Source organism: Protopterus annectens, chromosome 13.part0, assembly GCF_019279795.1.
Source record: "Protopterus annectens isolate FY-2018-M chromosome 13.part0, PAN1.0, whole genome shotgun sequence".
Taxonomy (NCBI): Eukaryota; Metazoa; Chordata; order Ceratodontiformes; family Protopteridae; genus Protopterus; species Protopterus annectens.
The window spans coordinates 767,554,567-767,579,950 of NC_056747.1; the positions used below are offsets into that span (position 1 = coordinate 767,554,567).

Genomic DNA, 25,384 nt, shown 5'->3' on the forward strand with positions numbered 1-25,384 from the left:
CACATACACACACACACACATTTGTTGTACACATGTACTTTTTACCCATATCTACATACACAGATATATACTATATATATATATATATATATATATATAATGTGTGTATGTGTGTGCACAATATGGATGCATACAATTCATTATTTATAATAAACAACATAGTAGAGTTAAACATTATTAATGTATGCATTCTAGTAAATGTTGCTTAATGTTTTACTTGGTCACTGTCACACATTGGCTATGTGTTGCACAGACGATCTTGGTCAGTGTCTTTATGTCAGTATTTTTTTCTTTGTACTGCTAAGTGCATTTAATACTTGTTATTATCTTTGCCAGTGTAGCCCAAGTCATGGCTGAAAAGGGTTCTGGGACCAGTTCACTTTCCTGGTTACCAAAGTATAAATTAATATGAAATATAAAAAAAAAGGAGGATGAATATGACACAAATAATTAAGGAGCTAGTAAAGCACATTCTAATTCTGCATCATTCATGAGAGAGAAAAAAAAACTTCCCACTGAAGGCATTGGGAAGAAGCAGACAGGCTTAGTTTGGAGTCCTACTACTTGTCACTTGTAAATGTACAGCAGGGATCCTTTACTGCAGTGAGAGTTTTCACACCACAGCATGAGAGTGTGGGCAGAAGGTCTGTAAATTATTTTAGAACTACAAAAAAATCCCATTACAAAAGTCTGCTATTTACCTACTTGCTTTTGCTGGAAGTAGCTAACAGCTATTTATACTATAGAACAAGCTCTGGCAGACACATAAATGAGGCTCAGTCAGGGAAACATAGAAGTAGCTCTGTTTCAGAAGGTATGTTTAGATGACAGTGCTTCACAGTCCTTGCGTTCTATCTTGGTGGCATGAGAAAACAACACTTCCTTATGTGTAGCATGAGTAATATAAAGAGAACTTGAAATGTATTCTGGAAGAAGGAATGAAAGCAAGAAAACAAGATCACATTACCAAGGCAGGCCCCATTATCGTTAGTCTTGTCTGGATAAAACAGGCGAACATCTGTGGGCTCTGTTCAAGCAGCTTTATTATGTACAAACACATCAGGATTGAGGCTTAATAACTTTAACTTAGATAAACATAAACAAACTAGCTGTTACACTCATACATGCTCACTCTCTGGCTGCACTCTCAAAGTGGCATTGAAGCTAACATGTGCCTGCTATTTATATGCACGTGCTGTCATTGAAACGCTTCTTAAAGGTACCACACACACACACACACACACACACACACACACACACACACACTATTGTACATCCTCCCTGTTTGAGAAATGAGTCATGCATTATTGATGACATTAATTGACATGCAATTGTTAAAAAATAATTCTTTGCCATGCAATTATAGGCAGTTATGTCCAGGTTGTTGTGTATTTCACAGTAGGTCTGGAAATATGACCAAATCATGTGACATAGAAATTAAAACTAAGTCTAGCAACTGGGACTCTCTCTGCTGAATGTTCAACTTTGAGGGCATTAGGAACATTTTCGGGAATGAAAGTAGAAGGTAAGACACATTCTGCAACAGGAACATTGCCTGGATTGCTCTGAGATCTAGAGTCTGTATCACAGGAACAATGCTGTGATATTGATTCTGGTGCAGGAAGGAGATGTCTGCAATTTCACCTGTACTCCACACCCTCAGATTCTACAAGGTAGGATCTCCGCTTGGCACATGTACCTGTTACTTGACCAATCCGGTCAAAACCTTTCACAGTTTGTATCCTCACTGTCTCTCCTCCTTTCAGTGGACGAAGAAATCTGCTCAATTTATCATAGCAGGACTGCTGGAAAGAATGCTTTCTGAATAGTTGGGCTCTGATTGTTCTGTTGTTCTTAGTTTTAGGCCTCAACAAACTGGAACTGATAGGCAGTGTTGTTCTGGTTTGCCTAGATAGAAGTTTCTGAGCAGGCGAACCAAGTATATCATCACGGGAATGTTTCTGAGATTGTGTAAATTGACATTGGTATTATCATGCTTTGACTTCTCAAGTAATTGCTTTCCACTCTGTACTGCACATTCAGCTAGTCCATTTGACTGTGGGTATTCTGGATTACTAGTAACATGTATCAAGTCCCATTCTTTTGCAAATGTCTGAAACAAATGACTGGTAAATTGGGTACCATTGTCAGAAATAACATTGTGTGGACTACCATGGACTGAGAAATGACGTTTCACATTGGTGATAACAGCAGTGGACATTAGGTTGGGTAGTAAATCGATCTCAAACCAGTTTGAATAAGAGTCTACCAACACTAATTAATACTGATTGTTCCACTCCGATATGTCAGTGGCGACTGTTGAGCAAGGTAGTTCAGGAACTTGACTTAGCTGAAGTGGTTCTTTTTCCAAACATAGTTTAGTACTATCGCATACTGAACAAGATGAAAGTACTTTATCAATGTCATTTGCTAGAGAAGGCCAACATACAAGTCCTCTCACCCTTCTTTTGGTAGATTCAGAACCTGTGTGACCATGATGCAAAATCTGGATATATTCACGTTGTAAGGAAGCAGGGACAGCAATTTTAGGACCTTTGAAAATAATGCCATCTACCAACAATATCTCATCTCTGTAAGGAAAATAAGTTTGCACTTCAGGTGGTACACTAGATTGCTTTGATGTCCATCCAACATTAATGTAGTGGTTGAGCTTTTGCAAAACTGGATCTCTCTTTGTATGATCTCTCAGCTCATTATGTCTTGTAGTAGAAAAATTACGCACTTCCATGACATCAAAGTCAAAATTCTCTGCTTTAAGGTGTTCTGTTGTTTTTCTTTGTTATTTAGATAAGGTATCAACCAGATAAAGAAGTTTGCCTTTTGTATAGACTATTTTGAAGTTCTACTTTTGCATGCTGAGCATCATTCTTTGTATTCTCCTTAGAGCTAAATGGATGGACTTCTTTAAAATAGTAACTAGAGGTTGGTGATAAGTTTCAATCTGAATAGCTTGACCATCACTATAATCACAAAACGTTGAACATGCAAATACTATTGCCAAAAGTTCTTTCTCCATTTAAGCATACTGCATTTATTTGTAAGAGTTCTAGATGCACAGGCTACTGGTCTGCCTTCTTGAAGAATAACTGCGCCAAGACCAAATTTTGAAGCGTCACACGAAAGAATGACTGGTTTATTGACATCATAGTATCTTAATGTAGGTGGGGTGGCAATTTTCTGCTTAAGGTCTTCAGGTGCTCCCTGGTGATGTTCCAACCAAGACCGTGTAACATTTTTTGAGCATTAGCTCTCTCAAAGACCCTGTCAACTCACCGAAGTCTGGTATAAATTTGCCTAAATAGTTGACCATACCAAGAAAACATCGCAGAGCTTGAACATTATCCTGTGCTGGTATTTCAAGGATGGCTGCTTGCTTGGATGGCTCTGGTTGCTAGCCAGTGTTATTAAATAAATGACCTACATATGTAATTTCTGGTAGTCTCAATTTACACTTTAGAGGATTGAGCTTCAAGTTCACTTCACATGTTCTGTCTAGAACTTTCCTGAGGTTTATGTCCTGCTCTGCTTCACCATTGCCTCCAACCAATAAATCACCTACTATTATGGCACAAGGATAACCTGAAAAAATTTGCTCCATTGCACACTGAAAGACTTCACTTACAGAATTTATTCCAAATGGTATCCAGAGGAATCCATATCTTCCAAATGGGGTACTGAAGGTAGTCAGTAGTGATGATTTGCGATCAAGCATCACTTGCCAAAATTAATTTTTTGCATCCAAGACAGAAAAAACAGTGGCATTCAGTATTAGGGATGCGACTTCCTTGACTGTACCCATAGAATTATGTGGTCATTTTAATGCTTTGTTCAAATCTCTTGGGTCAATGCATATTCTGATTTTGTCTGAGCCTTTTTTGTGCCCTACTACCATAGACAACACCCATTCAGTTATTTCTGTAACTGGACAAATCACACCTTGCTGCACCATTTTATCCAGTTGAGCCTTGACTTTATCCTGCATAGCTATCAGAATTTTCTTGCCAGTCTGACCACTGGACTGACCTCTGGGTCTAACTTCATAGAATACACAACTGGAAGTTTGCTTAACTTGTCCTGGAAAACATCAGCATATTTGAGAAAATAGATTCAGTAAAACTGGAACTGAGACGTGTGGTTATATGATGAACTTCTTTGGTAAAGGAAAGCAAATTCATTCTCAAACTGTCTCTGAGACCCAACAGTGACTGCACAGGTCTTCAGACTACATGGGATAGTAAGCTGTAGCAGTTCCTAGCCAAATAACATGAAAGCACTACTGAGCCTTCGGTTTGAATTTGTTCACCACCATAAACAGCAGGTTTCACACAACTGGCTACATTAAGTTGCTCACCAGCTCTCGCCTTAGCAAATGTGTCTGCTGACATAACATTACACTTTGAACTAGTGTTTACTTTGAGCTCGGTGTATTTACCATTGATCTGGACAGTGCAAAACACTTCATTCTTTGCCAACAAATCTACTTAATCAACCTTTTCACCAATTACTGATACAACATCTACGTAGACAGTAGGGTTGCCACTTTCAATGTAATCAACTTGCCTTTTTAAGTGACCTTTCTTTATAACTGTGTGAGGTCTACTCAGTTTGCAAAATGTTTGGAAAATGGTTCCACTTTTTACACTTGTGGAATTGCTGACCAAATGCTAAACACTTTTCTCTTTTAGACTCATGATTGGCACCACAGTTAACAGTAAAGCCTGATTTGGGTTTTGCTGACTCACTCTTGTACTGCACAGAGAATTCCCTTTTCACTGAACTAGTCGTAGAACTTGCTGGAAAAGTACACAATTTACCTGCCATACTCACAGGGGTTACAGCTGCCATGTGCTTAAGCCTGTTTCTGCTAGCCATGTGTTGCATGCTGTCTACATTTGCTCTGCAGCCTGCTGAAACCATGCTCTTATCACTTGCAAGGGTAACTGTGTGCCTTTCTGTAACTTCATGGATTTGACAAATCTCAATAGCTTTGCTCAGCATTAAATCACTATCACGAAGCAACATCTTTTTCACTGCAGCACTACTAATACCACACACAAGCCTGTCGTTTATTAACTCATCTTTTCAGTCACCAAATCTACACGTTTTAGCTTTGTTTTTCAGGTCAGTAATATAAGCTGCAAAAGTTTCTCCTGGCTTTTGATTTCTTTTGTAAAACAAATGCCTCTCTAATGTAACATTTGTGTGGGGGCTGCACATTTCCCTGAATTTGCTGTTCAAGCACTCAGGGTCCTCCCTTGATTCAGCCTGTACAACAGTATGACAGTTTTACCCTTGTCCTTCATGTACTGCTGGTGCGCACACAAATGAACGCTGTCTTTCATTGGTCTCTGACCCAGCTAGGTTTAGCAAAATGAATGCCCTTGTGCGTGCATCTTTGTCAGAATAAGCTACTTGTATAAAAATATTGTACTCTTGCTCAAATATTCTCCAATTCTCTGCAGTATTTTGATCAAATGCAAGTGGACCTGGTCTGCAAAATGTTTATGCCATATTAACACATACCAGTGAAGACTTTTGCAAGTATGCTGGAACACACACACACACGAACACGCGCACACACAAGCACATGCACACACACACACACACACACACACATGCCAGAAATTTATGCCGGTACTTGTAACCATGCCCAGTAGCACAACAAGCCTCTAAATAACTGAACTTTGCGAAATAAGTCTCCCAGGCACAAGAATACTCTTGAAATCACTGCATTGTAAAAAATCACCTCTTTTCAGCATAAGAAACATTTCCGAGTAATTGCACTGTGCAAATAAACTGGGCAGAAGGAGCTCAAAGTAAAAAACATTTTGAAATAACTGCACTTTGAGAATAAACAGTACACAGCGTACTGAAACTTTCCCAAAATGGCTGTTCTTTGCTAAATAACTCTTTACAGTACAAGAAACTTTCTGTAATGGCGGCATTCTGCGAATAGACACGCCCAGAACAAAAACTTTTCAAATGGCTGCATTTTGAGTGTACTTTATGAAATAGTTGCACTTTGCACGCAGGTAAACTCTTTGGAATAAATGCACAGTAGTAAGTATACAGTGTACCCACTTTTACATACTTTGAGATACTTCAAATAAATCTAGTTATGCCCTGAATAGCTTCAATCAATGCAAAACAGTAGTTTATGCCAAAACACATGCAGTCACCTTGCTTTATTTGCCCTTAATTATATTCATTTTGCTCATTTAATCTTTTTCCATGCCCATTATACTTTTCCTTGTGCTCATTTTACTCTAAACATGCTCATTTTACTTTAAACTTGCTCATTTTGTAATTCCGAGGTAATTCCAAACCCCTTATGTGCTTTTCTAATAATCGTTTTATCAAATATCTTAACTTCAAACATTTCATTTAATTAGTAAACTTTTTTGTGCCTCTTCTTTGCTTAATAATCATTCTGAATCCTTGTAGTTCTCTGTTTTATCTTTTTAATAAGTAAATTGTTTGTGCAAGTTTTCATTAACTTTAGTTTGTTTCTGGTCCTTTTTTGTGCTCTGTTCACTTAGTTTACCTTCACTGTTAACTCTGCCCCTCATAGCTTTGAAAAGTAGTCTCTGGAATCCCAGTTCTGACACCAAGTTGATCGTCTGGTCAGGATAAAACAGACAAACATCTGTGGGCTCTGCCCCTCATAGCTTTGAAAAGTAGTCTCTGGAACCCCAATTCTGACACCAAGTTGATCGTCTGGTCAGGATAAAACAGACAAACATCTGTGGGTTCTGTTCAAACAGCTTTATTATGTACAAACACATCAGGATTGAGGCTTAATAACTTTAACTTATATAACTTATAAACAAACTAGCTTTCACTCCTACAAGCTCACACTCTGTCTGCACTCTCAGAATGGCACTGAAGCTAACGTGTTTGCTATTTATATGCACGTGCTGTCCTTGAAATGCTTCTCAAAGATACAATACACACACTATTCTACACCCATTATCTGCCATCTGTGTAAAGATGGTCATCCTTTTAGCCAGAAGTTAGGCACTGTATCTGGGTCTGGATTTTTTTCCATTTAGGAGCTTTTCTTAAATTTTGTTTCAATTTCCTTGGCTGTTACTTCATCCCATTTCATATCCTCTACATTAGAACTCCTTACTGTTTATTTTAATTTTTATATCCATTTAGCATATTTGTCATATTCCACAGAGTTGTCATAAATATTTCTCCAAAATATATCTATTTCTTTTTTTGTTGGTATTTATATTCCTTTTGCTTTGTTTCCCATGTCTCTATAAAACCTTTTTGGGTCATTGATAGTTTACTTATTGTGTACTTTTCCTTTATATATATCTGCATATCTTCTAAGTTTTTCTGCCTGTACTGATATTTTTAGTTCATTATTTGCAATAGTGTATGATAGATCCTGGTCTGTTTTAATACTATGTGTTGCTTTTACTATGTATGTCTAAGAATTTTTTGTGATCTGTTCTCTCTTCTATATTCTTCAGCAGATATATTTCTTGTCTTATTTGCTTTATAATTTACACTATTTGATGATTTTGTGTAGGCATTTTACTTCTTCCCTTCATTTTTTTATTGTTCTGTGCTTTTGGTAACACTTTGCCTGTTATTAATTTAGTTGCACAGTAACATATCTTATTTATTTCTGTTATATCACATACATTTTCTCTTAATAGTCCTAATTGCTGTGTTCATCTGTTTTACCAAACTTCTAACATTTTGGGTCTTTTTACTTACTGTAATCTCTTTCATAAATATTAATATGTCTATCCATCTCTATTAAATCAAACAGGTCTTCCATTAAATAATTTTCTTAAAGACTGAGAGCACCTTCTTTGCTCTCTGTTTCCTGCAGGTATCCTACAGAATGTTTCAGAACATCTTCCTGAGACCTGTCCTGTTCAGATGCATCCTGCTGTATCTGTTGCTCCATACAATTTGTATCTAGTGTGCTTGGGGACTTCTCACTTGTCCAGTGATTCTACACACTGCAAAATCAAGTTGTTTGACTCTAGCAGAATGAAGAAATAAGCTGCAAACTTAGGAAATAATCCCTGTGGACTCTGCACTGACCACCTCCTCTTTGGCACCTACATCAGAAAAGAGAAAGGAGAAAAGGAAGGCCAAGGATCATACAGTTTTGGAGAAGACCAGCAGCACCTAAAACCCCTGGTATTTATTTTTCTTCTTCAGGCAGAGTAACTACAGGTCTTTCTCCATATGCAGGAGTCTTCAGGTCATTCCAAGGGTTCAGCAACTGGAAGGCATACTGGCAGTTTTTCTTTGGAGAGAGAACTGTCCAAGTTGATCTCTTCCAGACCTCCTTCAGCAGCTTTGGTAAGGTCCCAGAGATCCCTTAGAAGTCCAACACAGCTTACTTTGTAATACATGAAGTCGGCATATGTCAAGGCTCAACTTCGTCATGTTATCGTCTTGCCTCTAACAGTTTTTAACATGGGCCAAGAAGGTCCTCTAACCACACTTTCTTCCATTCCTCCTCTTGTAGTGACAGAATCAGCATTGACTGTCATATCAGACTCCTTAGTGCAGATAAATGTTATGTCTCCTTATTGCTTTGGCACTGGTAGACTTCAGTGCCAACAATTACAAGGACTCGGGCAGATGGCCCTGAGGGGGCTGGCACCAAATCATCAGTGCTCTTCTTAGTCCCAAAATGTCACATTGCATTTCACATTTTGGAACTAAAGATCCCTGATTTGGCATTGGCCCTGGAGCCCTTGGTTGGCATGGAACTTGCTAATTCAGTATCAATTCCGATTTTGTCAACAACAGTAGTTTTGATCCTGATCACTTTGGTAGATGACACAATGTAGAAGGGAGTTACTGTCAGCTGTTTTTTTCCCATCGTATCAGTGGCACGAACTCCACCCCAGAGTACCTTGAAAGTTGAGAACTTGAGTCAACCATCATCTAGACTCTGTCAAGGCCAGAGGGGTTCTTGTTTAGGACTAGTGATATCCGAATGTAACTCTTCCTAATGGAGTTCTGGTGAGGAATCTCATTATAGTCCCTCGAAGAAGAGGATCTGCAAGAGGAAGCGTCTGGACTCCCCTTCATTCTCTTCCCCCTCTGGATACAGATCTGCATGAGACTGATGATCTCCCAAAATCCTCTCCAGGGGATCCTTCCTTTAGCAAGATTTTGGAAATGAGGAGGCAAGGGAGATCATGGCCTATTAACCTCACCTCCTCTCGAGGAATAGATCTTGCAGGAGGCCTGTAACTCTTCTTTTACAGCAACATGGGGTGTGTATCCCCTGAATAAATTTATGGACGTGGTCTACAGCAAGGTGTGGGAGGAGTAGGGTGTAGTGGAGCTCATCCCAAGGAAGTCAGACAGGGTGCTCCGTACTTCCAAAGACAAGCTTTATTGGAGCAAAAGGCTTCTTGTTGATTCCATTGTGGTATCTGAAGCTCTAAAGAATTAAGTCTTGGGAGGATGTCCAAGCCATCTACCCCATAACAAGGATTCAAGGATGATGGATAGGCTAGGAAAGTGGGTGTATGTATCCAATATGTTTGTGGTTAGGGCTTTGAACTGCATGGAGCATATGATTCATTTTCACAGAGAGAGAGAGAGAGAGAGAGAGAGAGAGAGACCACCCAGAAAGCATCTGAGAATCTGAAAAAAATGCTATCTGGGGATCTCCATTGGAAACCTAGGTCATCACATTGAGTACTATATTCTATCTCTGTCCATGTGTCTGCTACACAGTGTGAAGGATGGGTCAACTAGAACTGAATGGTCAGGCCTGAGTATGATGTGAAAGGCCTGGTTGCAGCTCAGAGATTTCACGGACACTTCAAACCAGATTTTGCCAATACCCCCATTGATGGCAATGTGCTGTTTAGGCAGCAAGTTAAAAAGAGGCTTTCTGTCCAAGAGCAGAAGATCAGAGGTCTCACAGCTGACTATGACTAGCTCTCAACCTTTCATTTTGATGCCCTGTAAAGAATCTTTCATCGAAATCAGAAAGGAGTGAGAAGCTTGTGGTTTCTTAATTCTGAACAGCTCCAGCACATATAGGGGCAGGACAGAGATTCCCAGGGCATCCCCATTCAGAAGCTGCTGTATGAGGAGAGGTGGTACTAGTTACCAGGGGAGCTATTGGATCCTTTCAAGGCTTTTGTCCCTACAACCCCTGAAGGCTTGCCTGAATGTTACCTTCTGGAGGCAGTTGGGGCATGTCTCACCTTACGCTCTCTGCCATGGCTGTCCATCACCATGGATTTGTAGGTAAGAGGAATCATATCCTGAGGCTACTTTATTCCCTTTCAGCAAAACCCCCAGTTCAGACTTCTCATTTGTCACCTGTGTCCCAGGCAAAGAGGATCAGCTTTAAGAGACATTCTGAATGCAAGGCCATGCACTGTCAAACTACTAGGGGAAAAGACTTTTCCATTAAGAACTGTATTTTCGACCCTTCTGACTCTCTCATCTCCACCAGCTTCCATCATCTTAGAAGACTTCATCTTATGGCAGCTTCTGTACTACTTGTACATTATGCACGCGGATTTTAAAGTGGCCTCTGAACATGCAGTGGTCTCAACCATTGAACTCTGAACAATCCTGTTTATTTCTCCTCAGTTTGCAAAAAACATTTAATGAGATGGACAGATTCCTCCATAAGTCTCAGTGAGAAGACCTTTTCCCCTTCCCAAGGACACAGTGATCATGAGTGCCTCCTGTCTGGGGTGGGGTGGAAGCATTTTAAGGGGATCATTTTCCACAGGTATTTTGACTTGTGTGGAGGGCAATCTTCGCATGAATTATCCTGGGGACAAGGGCTGTCCTTACAGTGTTCTAGGCTTTCCAGGTCTGCCTTCAACAGGGCATGATTTCTATGCACTTAGACAGCATAGCTGATACATCAGTAAGCAGGAAGGAACCAGATCTTACCCCCTACGCTGAGAGGCCATGATTGTGTGACAGTGGCATTATCTTTGCAGTGCTTTCTTGTGGCACTGCACATTCGGACACAGACCAATTACCTTGCATGTAGGATCAGCAGATTGATTCTGATACTTCGCGAGTGATCCCTCTGAAGCACAGATAGTCTTTCGCTGCTTTTGATGTTTTTTTGATTTTAATGTACTCCTTTAATGTTTTCCTAATACAGTACCCGTGGTCGTATATTCTGTTCCTTAAAACTGCAAAGAATTTGAAATGTGAGTTAGAGAGTAAAACATCAAAAGGATATGATATAGGAAAAGATGAGGGCACATGAAAATGTGGACAGTGCAATCAGTGTGGGGAGAACTTGCAGGTGTCATTTCTGGTATTGGATTACACAAATAAAACGGAGGTCAGATTTAGGAAGGGTAATTGTTGTACTCAACACATTATATATCTAGCTAAGTGCACAAAATGCCCATGTTATTATGTAGGTAAGACAGACAGATGCTTAAGGAACAGAATATATGACCACGGGTACTGTATTAGGAAAAAAGATACAAAAAATGCTTTGTATAGGCACTTAGTAGATAGTACAACCTGTGACACTTTCAAATTTGAGATATTAGAGTACATTAAAATCAACCCTAGGGGAGGTGATGTACATAAGAGGTTAGGGGAAAGGGAAACTAGACGGCAGATTTTATTAAATGCTTCTGTTTACCCTGGGTTAAATGAAAGTATTTCGATTAAGCCTATATTAGAGAACACATATTAAATTGCACATAATTAAAATTGGAATGCAAATCATTGGGGTAGTATGATATCATAAGCATTTTAGTGACAATGTTGGATTATTCAGATAAAACATATTTAAAAAAAAAATATCTTATGTTCAATGATTTTGTAAAATGATTGTTGTCATTTAAATGAGGTCTGAATTGTATTATTGAATTTACAAGTAAACGTAGTTTAAAATGGTTTAATTTTTAGTAGAAGTGAGGTATTATTTTAAAGTAAACTAAATGAAAGAGCTTATAACAGAATGTGTAGTAATAGGAAGAAATTAATTTGAGCACTGAGCACTTTAAATATTTAATTGTTTCACAGATTTAATTAAGTGGATTGTTAATGGGTAGGAGTATGTATAAAACCTAGTATTCAACAAGTGGAAGTGTTCTGAAGAAGTCTACTTTGAGGTAGATGAAAGCGCTAAACCTTTTATACATTCATTTATTTATTTTTTTTTAAATAAAAAAGCGTTTTATTTAGAATTGTGGAGCAGTAAGTGAATCTTTATATTCAGTGCAGCGAATGGAGAGTGTGTTTTGGTTTATAAAGTGGACTTTCACTGACAGTGATTTTTTTACGAGTTTTATGGTAAGTTAGAATACGAGGTGATTATTATCTTGCTTTTCCTTGTTTAGATTATTCACTGATCTTTGCAGAGTCTTTTGATAAAGGTGTCCTTAACTTGGGTTTTTTAAATCCTTAACAGTCTGGGCTTCTAGATACAGTAAATGTTCAAAAATCTTCTTTGATTCCATCGCACAGGAATGTGTGTGCAGAATGCTTTCTACATATGTCTGTTCAAAGGCATTCCTAACAAAGGTAAAGGTACATTTGTAGTTTTTTCCAGTCAGTGTGAGACTTTAGCCAGAGAATATATCAGGATTCTAGGGTTCATGGTTTCTATGATTCTCATGATTCCTGTTGCCATGGTGTACATGGAAAAAAAAAACATTGAATTTTTTTTTCAGTGGGCCTAACATTTTCAACCCCTAGGATTTTCAAATTCCATTTTTGGGCTGTATAAAAAAAAATGCATTGGTGGAGGGAATAAGACACCTCAGTTTTTGCTTAAAGAGCAGTTTTTGTGGGGATAAAGGTACAAGGCCTGTGGAAAAATTCAGACAGACCAAAGCACATAAATGTCAAAAAGATGTTAGCTCTGATCCATGCTATAGAATCCCTTCATGACTGGTGGTCTCCAGGACCATTACAGGTGATTATAGACAAGACCACAGTGATATGGTACATAAACAGACATGGTAGCACCAGGTCATGCCTCCTGTGCAGGCTGGCTATGATGGTTTGGGAGTTAGCTCTACAGCATTGTATAACCCTGCAAGGAGTTAACATTCTGTTGGAGCAAACTATAGTGGCAGTCAAGCTGAGCAAGACCAGTACAGAGCCTCTTGAATGCAAATTAAATGAGGGAGGTCTTCCAAGAATGGTTACAGTTGCATTTGAGGAACCCCTGAAATAGATTTGTCTCTTATCAAAGCAGACAACTAAGTAAATTCTGCACCAGGACTCCTTGCAAAAAACTTGGATAACAGGTATATTTTCATTTTCGTTGACAGGAACCTTCCTCTTTGCATTTCCACCCTTTCTACTGATACCCAGGGTCACCCTTGAAGATTCAGAAGAAGAACTTTCCAAAAATTATAGTGGTGACTCCCTTCTTGACTAGACAACATTGGTTCTCCTTTTTTATGGAATTGGACAGGAGTGGTTGCCACAAGCTTCCTCACAAATTGGATCTACTCTCACAAGATGAGGGGAGTTTGATACACTCAGTTTCAAACAACAATCCAGGCAGTCAGTCAAATGCCTTTTTTCATGAGGTCATGCAGCAGGTACCAAGAACTCCTACTACTAGGAAATCTTATGTTAACCAGTGGAGATGATTTTCTGGTTGGTGCCTCATTTATAACCAGGGCATCTGGAATTATTACCACTGGTTCTCAAGCATTTCTGTGAATTGCTATCCTGTGACCTGTTTATTCCTTTGGCAAGGGGGTATTTGTCAGCATTTTGCCATGTCTGTCCATGGAGCTTAGGCTGCTCTACAAAAATGTGTTTCTGTTGATAAATAAATTCACCTGTTATTCTGGTGACATTTGATTGGCATCTTTACTTATTGCTGGGAAAGTTAATTCTTTCTACATTTTTACCTTCTACTTGGCTGCTTTTGGTTCATCTTTTTGATAGACCGACGTATTGCAGTGACATCTGCAAAAGAGTATCCAGGTTGCAATTCTTTGTGATGGGTTAACCCTTTTGCTTTTCCATGCTTATAGGATTATCTGTAGAGAAACAAATACCCCACGTATGTCCTTACTACTTTCTGTATTTTTTTTATCTGTCTCCCTTATTTATTTCGAAATTTGAATGATAGAGAGAATAGATTTTATATACTCTAGTCATGCATATGCAACTCTGGTATTATCTTGCAATACTAAGTTCTTTACGAGAGCTATACAGCTGTGGAATTCCAAGTATTGGACTTAAAGGACAGCCTGTGTCAATTTAGACAATTCCAGTTGGCTGTCCCTTTCTATGTCTTTTCTTGTTATTCCCTCTACTGTAAAACATTTCCAGGCAGAATTAAGGCACAGTGGGAGTAAGTCAAGTTTTCTTTGATGGCATATTGCAAAGGGGTGGACTGTAGAGGCAACTACAGGGTCCTGTGTACAGACTTTTAAAAAGCCTTACAAACTGGATTCCTTTTCCAAATCCAGGACTGTTTTTGCTAGTACCATCTCCAGAGGCTCCTGAATGCACATTCTTCCTCCTTCTAGGTTGGATAGCTTTGGTAATCACCCCAAGTAATTAAAGGCTACTGCAGCAGTGAGAATGATGAGCACTTGGGTAAGTTGAACTTTCCATAACTGTAGGTCTTCAAATTCCATATTGATGCAGTAGCAACACCCACCCTCCATTCTCCCTTCCTTTGTATATACATACATATTTATACATATATATATATATACATATATATATATATATATATATATATATATATATATATATATATATATATTTATATGGGTTAGGATATCATTTTTTATTGCTATTACATGTTATTTTTCCAGGATTTAGAACACAGTAAGATGCTGTCCGGTTAGATTCTCAGCTAGAGCATCTTCTGCATGGAGACATGTGTGAATGGGTGTACCTTTGTTGAAGGTTGTGCGTCAGGCCTGGCAAGCCGGTACGTAAAAATCAACTGCCAATCATTAGCGGACCGGAGTTTCGCTGTGGCGACCCCTAACCAGGAAAAGCCGAAAGACACAAACAAATAAGAATGCTCCTATTCTTATGGCCAAGAAAGTCTTGACATAATTTTTAAGTAATCTTCACTTAGAACGCTGATTTTCCTCCAGAAACAGGCTGTCCAGTTAGAACTCAGTGAAGGTGTTGAAGGCAGCCGAAGTTTTGTGAAGCTGACCAGTTGTATCCTGGGCAGGATATAACCAAATGCCAAAGGCTACTGCAACAGTGAGGAATTTGAACATCTACAGTTATGGTAAGTGCAGTTTACAAAAGTGTCTCTCAGCTGGACAGAAAGAGTTCACGTGCAAACTCTAGAAGAGCAGTTGGAAAAGGTCTTCAGTCTGGGATTTTCATATTTTCATCAGAGCATGGATCCCTTCCCCACTCTAATCCCCTTGGTTTGCACTTTCTCTCTTCTTTTTTTGATTCTGATTCCAGTTATTCTACTGTTAAGTTCCAACTGGCTACCATTTCCAGCTTTTACAAAGAGTTTCTCCTCTTCTTTCTTGGCTGCTCAGAGAGTCTGTCAAGGTTTTCTTAAAGGCACCCCCCCCCCCAATTTATTTATTTATTTTACGTTTGTTAACCGGGATGGTCTGACTGGACGAGGTCCATTTACAGTGGAGGCCCAGGGAGAAAAGCTCCACTTAATTAAAATAACAAAAAACAATAGTAATGATATACATAATATAAAAACATTGTTATACTAGTAGTATTTAGTGAGAAAAGAAACAGTAAAATAAAAAAATTCTAATCAGCGATATTTACATATGTACATTCCGTTTGTTGTGAAAAAAAATGGACAGAGATTACAACAAGATGCTGTTTGTCAACAGATGCCGTTTGTAACAACCATGCTTACTGAGGGCATGAAATATGAGAGAAAAGAGAAAGTGTGGAGGTAACAGATTTTAGGACTATGTGACACATGGACAGAGCCAATAACTTATAAGATGGTCCTTAAGGGAGTTTTTGAATTGTGTGGTATTTGATAAAGAAGTCACAGATGGAGGGAGATGATTCCAAGTTTTTTCTATGCTGTGTGAAAATAGAGCTTTACCTGCTGTGTATGTTAGCTGAGGTGATACAGAGGAGTGATTTGTTGGCAGAGCGGAGTGGACAGTTTGGTGTATAGTTGGTCAGTAATTGCCTTAGAGCTGGAGTTTTGTCTGGATGTTTTAGGTTGTTGTATGCTATGACAAGTTGGTGATAGGTTAATAGCTGTGGGAGCTCAAGCCACTGAAGTTGCCTAAGAGGTATACAGTGATGGGTTCTAAATTGGGAATTTTTTGCAAACCTGGCAATTTTGTTATAACAAGACTCAAGTTTGTCTAGGTCAGATTTCCTAACATAAGTGAGAATTGGGGCTGCATACATTAGCGTGGAAAGAAGGTGGGTTTGAGCTAGGGTGACCGTAGCCTGATCTGATAGAAAATTTGTCTGTATAGGGAACCCATTTTTTGTGTACTTTTTTAATAGTTTGAGATATATGGATGTTAAAGTGGAGGTTGTTATCTATGTCGACACCAAGGAGCTTGGTGTGGAGAGAGGGTGAAATGACAATTCCATTACTGGAGGAGATACAGAAGGAGAGTGGAGAGGCTTTTGCTTTGTTTGGGGTAAATATAAGTAGTTTTGTTTTGTTGGGATTCAAGATAAGTAGATTATTAGTGATCCACCTTTCTACTGAGGCAAAAGATTCTTGGGCGAGGTACTGTAGGGTGGTAAGAGATGGGGCTGAGCAGATTAGGGTGGAATCATCTGCATACTGTAAGAGTGAGGCCTGCAGGGTAGAGGTATGTAGGTTATTGGTGAAGATGGAAAAGAGCAGTGGACCCAATATGGAACCCTGAGGTACACCAATGGTGGTTGGGAGTAAAGGTGATAAAACTCCTTGCCACTGGACAGCTTGTTGTCGGTCTGATAGGTAGTTTTTAAACCAAGCAATAGTGTAAGGGGCAAAGGCTAAAGAGCCTAGAGTATCTATTAGTATGGAATGAGAAACTATGTCAAATGCATTATGGTTAACCAGGTTTGTGAAGGAGAGAAGGGCGGTGGTTGTGCTGTGATGTGAGTTAAAGCCATGTTGTGTAGGGGAGAGGCGATTGTTTGAGTTTAGGAAATGCATGACTTGAGAGTGCATGCATTTCTGTAGTATCTTTGATAAAGGAGACAGAATGGCAATGGGGTGGTAGTTTGAGAAATCATAGGAGTTTCCACCCTTATAAAGGGGAATAATGTAGGAGATTTTCCACATTTGAGGGATATAGGATTCCTGTATGGAACAATTGATAAGGATTGAGACTGGGTAGGATATGGAGTCGGCAGCCATTTTTAAGAAATTTGCTGGTATACCATCTGCTGCAAGAGTAGTGGGTTTAAGTTTTAAGATGTGTTTTTTTTTATTGTAGAGGTTGGGACAGGTGAGAATGTAAAGGCAAATGTGTTATTAGGAGCTGTTAGCATGGATGAATAACTATTTTTGGATAGTTGAGTAGAGATTTAATGGATTCACTAGTCATTGAATTTGGAGGCTATATCGCTATCTGTATTTGTGGAGGTTGAGGTGGGAGATGGTGTGGTTTTACCAGGTTTTAGTAAGGAGTTAATGCCAGAACTTTTGAGGGTTGTTGGGAGTGTTTGTTTTGGATACTTAGATAGTAGTTCTGTTTATCAAGTCTTGTTTGTTGTTTGATTAAGGTGTTGATAGTTTTGTTTGGAAAGACTCAGGTTGTCTTTCTTCCAGGTTTTCCATGCCTTATCTCTGGATTTTAATAGAGCTCTAGTGGACTTACGAAGCCATGGAGCATAGTGTAGTTTAGATCTAATTGTTCTTATCGGGGCTACTAAATCAAGGATCTTAGTAAGAGTAGTATTAAAGTAATCCACTGCTTGGTCCAAGTCAAGGGTGTGTAGTGGTTCCCAGTTACATTTTTTTTAAAGTAGTGTTGAGATCTAGCGGGTTAACATTGCAATAATTTCTAACATGTCTATAGACTGTAGGGTTGGGTATGTTAATACGTTTACGTAGGAGGAAAGTTGGGAGTTGGTCACTAAGTCCATCTGACAGACAACTTGTTTAGTAGTTTTGTTCTTGGGAGTTTACCAGTGCCCAGTGTAGTATAGATTACTTTTGGGACTTTTTATCTACTCTAGTAGGTTCTTGAATGAGTTGAGAGAATCCATGCAGGTTGATGTGGTTAGTGGGGTTTTTAGAATTGCAGGCTAGCCAATCAGTGTTTAGGTCTCCTAGTAGAATAGTCTCTTGTGGGAGGTTGTCTTTTACTCATGGAAGAATCTCCTCAATTATTGGAGAGTTATTACTTGGAGGGATATACGCACAAAGAATATTGATACTGTTTTTCTTGTTTAGGAGTAGCACAGAGCCTATGATCTCAGCAGTATTAAATTTTGGTAGCGGAGTTAGTAGAGGTTCTAGAGTAAGTGTATTTTTATAGACAATTGCAATGCCCCATCCCTTCTTTCCCGTCCTATCTAGTCTTAAGATATTATATCCAGGATGGAGAATTTCCTCATTCTGTGTGCTGGGTTTTAGCCAGGTCTCTGTTTAGTTTCAAATGTCAGGGGAGTACTGAGTTATGAATGCGTGTAAGTGAGGGAGCTTGTTTGATATACTGCTAGAGTTAAGGTTAGTGATACGTAGATCTGTGTGTTTGTTTGGGGGTATAATATTGCTTGGCCCTGGATTTGGGTGAATATCTTCAGAGGTAAGGAGGTATTTCTTTAATAATAGATGAAGTTTGATTGTTTGTAAAATGTCTATGTGGTGTTTACATTATGTTTTTCTAGTGTAAGACAGTGGAATATACTTGTTGTGTATAAGTAATGTTGTGTTGTTATTAGATAAAGAGGGGGCTATTGGGAAGCTTATGTGGGTTTCTGTAGGTGTAAAGGTATGTGTTGTATGTGGTAGGTGGTGTGGGGTAGTGGTATGTATGTGTGCGAGGATGTAGTGTAGGTTAGGGTTATGAAGGTTAGTAGGAGAGATGTAGTATGACCCTGACTCTGAGTAGCATCCTGCCCTCACCAAGAATGATACCACGGTATAAAGAAAAAAATATCAATTTCAACAATGGCCTAAGTTTCTGGTGTCATTCAAAGGGGATCCAGTGTCTGTCCACCTGGGATGACATGCTCGACAAGCCACGCTGCTTCGCTAGAGAAGGCTTGCATCTGTCACCCTTAGGCTTTCGAATACTGGCCAAGGCTTTTGCCACCCCCAAAGTGCCTTTTTTAGGCAAGGCTCAAAAGACAACCCCTCAGCCATAAATAGCACAAGTAACAAAAAAACTGAGGGTAATGCTACAAGTCTAAACCTCAGAATGCACGCACTCGAGGCACTCTTCAGTATGGAGAAAATCGATATATGTGCAGTAACAGAAACCTGGTTTAAGTCTCCAGAGAGCACCCCAGGCTACCCCAGAGCACTGCCAGGCTACAACTCATACCATACATTTCAGCCACAGAACCCGGGCCGAAATACAAAAGGCGGGGGCGTATCCATATTCATCAAGGATCCCCACACCTCCAAGTTAGTGGCACAGCACGATGCTTCGGAGATCATCCACGTGCAACTAACAATGGGCAAAACTGCAATCCATAGTGTAGCTTGCTACAGATGACCCACCATGTCCCAGGACCCCATTCTGCATTTCTTGAAACGCTGGGATACATAAAGGCCCTACCAAACACCCTAATATTGGGTGATTTCAATTATCCAAACATTAACTGGGAGAACTACTCAAGTACTAACTCCCTTGCCCAACATTTCCTAGAATTTATAAACTCAAATGCCCTGGGTCAACTGGTCAACACTGCCACCAGAGGTGACAACATATTGGACCTGGTCATCGCCAACATGGGCGACCAGTGTTCCACACCGGAGGTCACCCCCTCGCTGGTTAAATCTGACCATAAACAAACCACTCTGGGTATCCACATTCCGCCCCCACCCCCGGACAAGAAAACCACCGTGAAAAACTTTTCAAAACCAAACTTCACGTTACTTAAGACTGAGGTGGAAAGTTTCAAACTCCCCATGCTAAAGGATAACGCTGTCCAAGCTGCAAAATCCTTTACTAATTTATTCTATGAGCACCTACAAGAATGCATGGATCGTGCTATCCCAAGCAAAACCAAGACCCACTCCTTCTAGAAAAGGAAACCAGTCTGGTGAACCCCTGCCATAAACAAGCTATACAATAGAAGGAGGAAACTAGTACAGAAAAGAGTAAAATCCCAAGAAGGGAAGACATCCCTGATCAGCATCAGCAAGAAACTACGATCCCTCATAAAGTCATCCAAGGCGAGCTTCGAAAGAAAAATTGTCAAGGACTCCAAAGATAACCACAAGGCATTCTTTAGCTATGTCAACAATATAAATGGCAATGCTCAGATCTGCTCGGAGTTAGTGCAGAATGGCACAAAATACACTGAACAGACCGATATCGCCAACATCCTGGCAGACAGGTTCAGTGCAATCTTCACCCCCCTCTCACCCCCAAAAGGACCCATAACCATACCAGAAGAATGTAGAGCCCCTGAAATCACAGACACTCAAGTTAAAACAGTCATCTCCAAAGCCAAAAACACAACATCAAAGGGACAGGACGGTGTCCCAGGCTGCGTCCTACACGAGCTCAAAGACAAACTAACTCATGACTTAAACACACTGTTCAAACTCAGCCTCTCCATAGGCTACATACCCATAGAGTGGCACACAGCAACTTTTATTCCGCTCCACAAAGGTGGAGCCACAACAGACCCTGAGAACTATCGTCCTATAAGCTTTACTAGCTTGGTCTGCAAGGCTATGGAGTGCATCATCATGGAACTCATTAACAGAGACATAGGGAACCTCCAAACACTGGACCCTACCCAGTTCAACTTTAAGGGCAGATCATGCCTCCTAATCCTGGTGGACTTCTTTGAGACAGTTACCAAGGCTGTAGATGAGGGAAAGGTTGTACACACAACCTACCTAGACCTCGCAAAGGCCTTTAACACCATCCCCCATTCTGGTATTATAGACAAGCTTACCAGCCTGAACATAAACCCCTACGTCACAAGATGGGTTGCCAACTGGCTCATGGACAGAATCCACAAGGTGAGAGTTGCGGGAGCTAGGTCCGACTCTAAACCGGTTACAAGTGGCATTCCCCAGGGCTCAGTCTTGGGACCCCTCCTGTTCAGCATATACTTCTCAGAGGTACAGGCAAGCACAGGGGGACTATGGCTGACCAAGTTTGCAGATGACTGCAAACTAGGGGCTATAATTGACTCTCCGGCTGACACAGACATCCTCCAAAAGGGTCTCACTGAGATGGATACTTATGTATGTGTGCGAGGATGTAGTGTAGGTTAGGGTTATGAAGGTTAGTAGGAGAGATGTAGTATGACCCTGACTCTGAGTAGCATCCTGCCCTCACCAAGAATGATACCACGGTATAAAGAAAAAATTATCAATTTCAACAATGGCCTAAGTTTCTGGTGTCATTCAAAGGGGATCCAGTGTCTGTCCGCCTGTGTCAAAATCATGGCCTCAAGCTAAATGTCAAAAAGTGCATAATCATCCCCTTTGGAAAAAACAAAGTACCCACAGACTGCCACATAGATGGTAGTCCCCTAAATACGGAAGACGTAATAAGGGATCTGGGGACCTAAGTAGATACTAATCTCTCCTTTGACAATCACATTGCCAAAGTGGTTAGAAAATCCTTCTATGTGGCCCACCTAATCACAAAAGGGTTTGCAGCCAGATCAGAAGAGGTCTTCGTGCCCCTCTATTCATCACTCATCAGACCTATCATAGAGTACAACGCCCCATTTGGGATGTACCTTACAAGACACCTGCAGCAGCTGGAAAGACCACAGAAGTACCTCACCAAGAGGATCACTGGCCTCAAACAGATGCCCTTTGCAGCTAGACTGAAGAAACTCCAGCTGTACTCAGTTGCATACCGCCTACTCAGAGGTGATCTGCCTGACATACAAGGCCATGTCCAACCCAGAATTGATGGACATGTTCCACCAAAGAAAACCATATCCCCTCGAGCCACACACTCTAGGGATCTAAACCTTACCACAACAATAAATAGGATGTGCTGGAGGGATAGATTCCTGTCCCAGAGACTTCTCATGCTTTGGAACAAGATTTCAATCTACATTAGGCAGCGCTCCTTGCTAACACTCAAGAGAAACCTTGACGAATGGATGGGAAACAGAAAGTTTACGCCGGGGATCACTTCAGTGGGTCTGCTGGACAGAGGCACAGGGAACTAATCTAATGGGGCAGCGAACGCCAACACATTCTGGATAGGCTTATAAATGCCTTAGAGCAGATAGCCCAGTACCTACCTATGAACCTAAGTAAGAACAACATGGTTTGTGTTATGTGATGTTCATCGTGCATACATCTGCAGTCATAACAGATGGGTTCTCCTGCCATCAGGCAGGTCCTCGGTCAGTCGAATTCCAAAGTCTAGGTCCGGTGTCGGTTGTCGTCGCCTCTTCCCTGACGTCAGTGTGACAGGGGTATAAAAGAACCAGCCAACGCCATTTTCGTCAGTCTTTCTTGCCGCACGGTGCCCGAAGCAGAAGCAGTTCGCAAGTGCCAGTCGGCCAGCTCCTGAAATTACGAAAATTTTGCAACCGAAGTCTTCTTGAAAGCTAAGTACCCCGTTGGGGAAACTTTTCTTGCCTCAGACCGATGTCAGACAAAGTTAATAATTGTATTTCATGTGGGAAGCAAATACCGCATAAGGATTTTCATTCCCTCTGTATTCCTTGCTTAGGCCCAGACCACAACGTCTCGGTCTGTCGTTTTTGTGCTACATTCAACAAACGCACCATTAAGCATCGGGCGGAGTTCGCCCAGCATTATTTTGGCAAAAAATTTAACTCTATTATGTCGTCGGATACTCTGACTCCAGTTTTGTCTAAAAACGCAAAGATAAGGACCGACACACGAGGTCCGCGGCCTCTACCGACACCACACCAAAGCCGACTACAGGTGGTCCGGTTCTCAGCGAGGCACCTACGCAGCCCCTGACTACCGACGACACTTCATTGGCGGTGTCTTCTGTGCCCGAGGTCGCAGGCTCCTCGGCCCACACCCCGTCTACAGATACCGAAGCCACTCTTGGTGGTGAATCTCAAAATGTAGACATGTCTGCCTCCTCTCAAGGTGTCTTCAGACCTTCCTCTTCTTTTTCCATCAAGGCTTTCACTAAGTCTAAAGCAGCCATGCATTCTAAGAGACAAGCTACACAGGGCCCTTCTCCAGGCCCCATGCCTAAAAAACAGATGCTTAAAATGGCTGAGGATTTAATTACTCTTATCAGGGGTTCTCAAACCCCGGACAAAAGGCCCAGAGTGGAGGAAGAATCCCCCGCCTCTGACCAGGCCTCCATTATATCAGAGCACTCTGATGAACAGGAACATTCTTACTCCCCTTTTGAAGATTCTGATGCAGAGGAGTCCATTCCCTCTGTCTCCCCCCCAGAGGATTACTCATTTGCGGAAACCTTGCATACCTTAAGGGAACACTTCCACTGGGAAGGCCAAGAGTACTCAGATTTCAAGAAAAGGCTTAGGGATTTTCTCTTGCTACCTCAGCACAGGCCTCTGGCTGTACCTCCTCTCTTAGACATACTAGATGTTTACTCGGAGGCCTGCCTTAACCCGGATTCTTTACCTCCAGCCCCAGTCAAGCCTGACAGGTACTACCGGGTTCCTGACTCACACCAATTTTTATACAAAAGCCATGCGGCTGACCCAGAAACTATCACACAGGGCCCCAAGGGAATTAAGGCCTCCACTGCTAAAAATCCATTACCTTCCGAGAGAGATTCCAGATCCTTAGAAAGGTGGGGAAAAAAGGTATATAACCACAAAAAAAGGAGAATGAGCTGGTAGAACAACAACAAGGTAATACCAAAACCAGCGCCAGGGAGAAATGAAGCCAATGAATATCCAGTAAATTCCAAGTCAATCCTTAAACAAAGGCACTCCTTGATGTAAAAAGCTCTCCTTTATTAACGCAGACAGTTCTCTCAGTACAACACGTTTTCGTTGCTAAATGCAACTTCATCAGATGAGAAAATTTCATATGGCTTAAATACATTGAATGACCAGCCCTCTAATGAAACAATTAACTAATTAAAGAAACAAGCCCTAGAAATTCTGTAGTATAGTACTGTGTGTAAATCTGCTGAGCACAGGAATAGCATATATTACAACTAAAATAATATATAGAATATATTAAGTCAAATACAAAAAAAACGTTTTTGTATATAAAACATACAATAATATAAAATGTTAAAATTTTTTTTTTATTTTTTGTTAAAATTGAAAAATTCCCATATATCCATGTTAGAAAATATATATATTTAAGAAAAAATATTTAAGCTGAAATAGCCTTTAATTTTAAAATAGGCTTGATGGATATATAATCATTCAAGCCTGTTTTTTTGTTGGATTCCAGGGAAATTTGCCAAAAGGTCTCCCTTTGTTCCAACTTGGCCTGCCATGGTCCTCCCCTAGGGTCCCTGTATATACTTTCCAAAACAAAAAATTTATATCTAGCTGTGGGGCATGTGGATGTATGCTTGAACAAGGCATTGTTGTTGTTTTCTTTTTGTACATCATACATATGTTCGTATATCCTACGTTTGAGACTTCGCTCAGTTTTCCCCACATAATATGCTGGACATTTGGTGCATATAGCCAGATATATAACTCGTTGGCTGTTACAATTATAATATGCCCTAGCTTTAATCACTCTATTCAGTGCTGAAAGGGTTACTTGTTCATCATGCAGGATGTGGGAACATTGTACACAAGTCCCACATCTATAGGTACCTTACGTGTACGTGTAGAATTGTTCTGAATAGGGCCATGTTCTAACATACTTTTTATATTTTTCCCTTTACGGTAAACTGTTCTCATTCTTTTACCGTGCAAATTGGATAAATCAGTAATTTCCAAAAATGTATCCCACTCCTGGGAGATGATATCCCTGATGTAACTAGAATTGGTACTGTATTGTGTAATAAAGGCTTGCTGGAATTCTAAATTGTTGTCATTTGTGTCCTGGCCATTGGAAATAGTCCCTGAACCTAATACCGGGGTAAATCTGTCCCCTCTACCAGCCCTCACCTGGTCCCTAATGTTGTTAATGAAATCCTCCGGATAGCCCCTGTCCCGAAACATGGTGCTCAATTTTTGACATTCTGACAAAAAATCTTCATCATCAGAGGTCATCCGTGATATTCTAACGAATTGACCCTTGACGATGCCCCTTTTTTGGTACATAGGATGTAGGCTTTTAAAGTGAATGTAGCTGTTGGAGAATGTAGGCTTTCTATAG

The 25,384-nt window shown here is 40.4% G+C and overlaps 1 protein-coding gene across 1 annotated transcript in view; it reads left to right on the forward strand.

The window, feature by feature from the left end:
• Positions 1–25,384, forward strand: part of NSRP1 (nuclear speckle splicing regulatory protein 1) — an 884,562-nt gene that overhangs the window by 598,102 nt on the left and 261,076 nt on the right. The gene's annotated exons all lie outside the window — the stretch shown is intronic.